This window comes from Tachyglossus aculeatus, chromosome 9 (genome assembly GCF_015852505.1).
Source record: "Tachyglossus aculeatus isolate mTacAcu1 chromosome 9, mTacAcu1.pri, whole genome shotgun sequence".
NCBI lineage: Eukaryota > Metazoa > Chordata > Mammalia > Monotremata > Tachyglossidae > Tachyglossus > Tachyglossus aculeatus.
This window is the reverse complement of record NC_052074.1, coordinates 36,113,737-36,116,182: the sequence shown is the minus strand read 5'-3', so window position 1 is coordinate 36,116,182 and position 2,446 is coordinate 36,113,737. Positions and strand designations below refer to the sequence as shown.

The window sequence follows — 2,446 nt, the reverse complement described above, 5'->3', positions numbered from 1 at the left end:
ATTTTCAGCCCTCTTTTCTTTCCACTGGCTCAGGCCCCACTGCTCAGAGGATCTGGGTTCTAATCCTGATTATTCCACTTTCCCGCTGTATGACTGCTTGTTATGGGCAAGGAATGGGTCTGTTTATTGTTATAGTATACTCTCACAAGTGCTTAGTACAGTGTTCTGCACACAGTAAGCCCTCAATAAATACAATTGAATGAAAGTCACTCAACTTCTATGAGCCTCAGTTCCCTCATCTGCAGAATGGGGATTCATTACTTGTTCTCCCTCCTACTTAGACTGTGAGCCCCATGTGGGAACTGATTGTGTTATATCTACTCCAGGGTTTAGTACAGCGCCTAAAACAAATTAAGGGATTAAAAAATATTATTGTTAATATTATTGTTATTAACCAGGAGCTCTAGTTTTTAAGGAAGTGGTATTAACCTCACCTATCATTCCACAGTTCAATTGTGGGAGTTTCAGTACCTTAAAAAGAGGCAAAGCTTTTTGTGATCTTTAGGTTCATAAGTGTGAAGGGTTTTGAGATGTCATCTAACCAATCACCCTGCCTCTGGCCAGGTTTGCACTTCAATCATTTCCCCAAAGAAGATTCTTTCCTTTTTTTTCTCTCCACATACGGGTATATGCCAATTTTCCACAAAACCCTTTTCCAAACACTGCCTGTAAATGCGTGCTAGTGTGTAGGCGATTACTCAACAGCAGACTAAGTTCATTTCCCCTAACCTCATCTTTAATGAAAATAAAGAGCAGTCAGTCAGTCAATAGTATTTAGTGAGTGTTTATTATGTGTAGAACACTGTACCAAGGGTTTGGGAGAGTACAATATAACAATAAAAAGAAGACATTCCCTGCCCATAATGAGCTTACAGTCTAGAGCAGGAGACAGACATTAACACAAATAAGTAAATAACAGGTATACATATATATATATATATATATGTATATATATGTATGTATATATATGTTGTGGGGCTGGGATGGGGATGAATAAAGGGAGCATGTAAGGGAGATGCAAACGGGAATGGGAGAAGAGAAAAGGAGGGCTTAGTCAGGGAAGGTCCCTTAGAGGAGATGTGCCTTCAATAAGGTTTTGAAGGCAGGGAGAGTAACTGTCTGGTGGATCTGAGGAGGGAGGGCATTCCAGGCCAGAGGCAGGACGTGGGCCAGAGGTCAGTGGTGAGATAGATGACATGATGATATCAAGGTACAGTGAGAAGGTTATCATTAGAAAAATAATGTGTATGAGCTGGGTGATAGGAGAGTAGCAAGATATGGTAGGAGGGGGCAAGGTTTATTTGGCATTTTTTAATCTGCAATTTTCTCAAGCGTTTATGCTTTGCAACGTCTATAAGTTTCCTCTAGCATCTAGAACATTGCGGTAAATTAGACAAAAATAATAATGGCATTCATTAAGTGCTTACTAGGTGCTGGAGTCATAGGTTCACCAAATCAGACACAACCACTATTCCACATAACATGCACAATCCATTTTATTCTCAATTTCCTGTCTTATGCTGTCAAGTCATCTCCGACCCATAGTGAGGCCATGGACACGTCTCTCCCAAAATGCCCCACCTCCATCTGCCATGGTTCCAGTAGTGGATCCATAGAGTTTTCTTGGTAAAAAAACAGAAGTGATTTACCATGTCCTCCTTCCACACAGTAAACCTGAGTCTCCACCCTCGGCTCTCTCCCATGCTGCTGCTGACCAGCACAGATGAGCTCTGACTTGTAGTAGATTGCCTTCCACTTGCTAGCCACTAGCCAAGCAAGCAATGGAATGGATATGCCTCTGCTTGACTCTCCCTCCCTTAGTCGAGACTGGTAGAGTACTGGAAACTCTCCAGGTGCGACATTGAGAGGGGTATTACTGATGGGAAAGTTGAAACCCAGAGAGGACAGCGACTTGGTCTAAGTCTCGCAGCAGACTAGTATCAGCTAGGATTAGAACCAGGGTCATCTTCCTCTGGTCTTGTGCTACAAATTATGATGATGGTATTTATTATGGACTACTATGTACTGTGCTAAGCACTGGGATACATTCAACTTAATAGTACTGGACACAGTCACTGTCCTGCATAGGGCTCACACTCTGAGAAGAAAGATAGAGTGCAGGAATTTTAGCCTCATTTTAAAGATGAGGAAAAGTAAGGCAGAGAGAAAATAGCTGGCAGAGCAGAGCAGGATCTAGAACTTGTTTTTCTATACTTTTTAATGGTATTTGTTAAGCACTTCAAATGTGCCAGGCACTGTTCTAAGCGCTGGGGTAGATACAAGCTAATCAGGTTGGACATATTCCATGTCCCAATTGGGGCTCACAGTCTTAATCCCCCTTTTACAGATGAAGTAACTGAGCCCCAGAGAAGTTAAGTGACTTGCCAAATGTCACACAGCAGAAAAGTGGTGGAGCTGGAATTGGAATCCAGCTCCTTCTGGTTCC

The 2,446-nt window shown here is 42.2% G+C and overlaps 1 non-coding gene across 1 annotated transcript; it reads right to left on the bottom strand.

Moving 5' to 3' along the window:
- Positions 1–1,733: 1,733 nt before the first annotated feature.
- Positions 1,734–1,871, bottom strand: LOC119932657. Its single transcript, XR_005452401.1, has one exon. It is a non-coding gene; the product is annotated as a small nucleolar RNA SNORA7 (small nucleolar RNA).
- Positions 1,872–2,446: the final 575 nt, after the last annotated feature.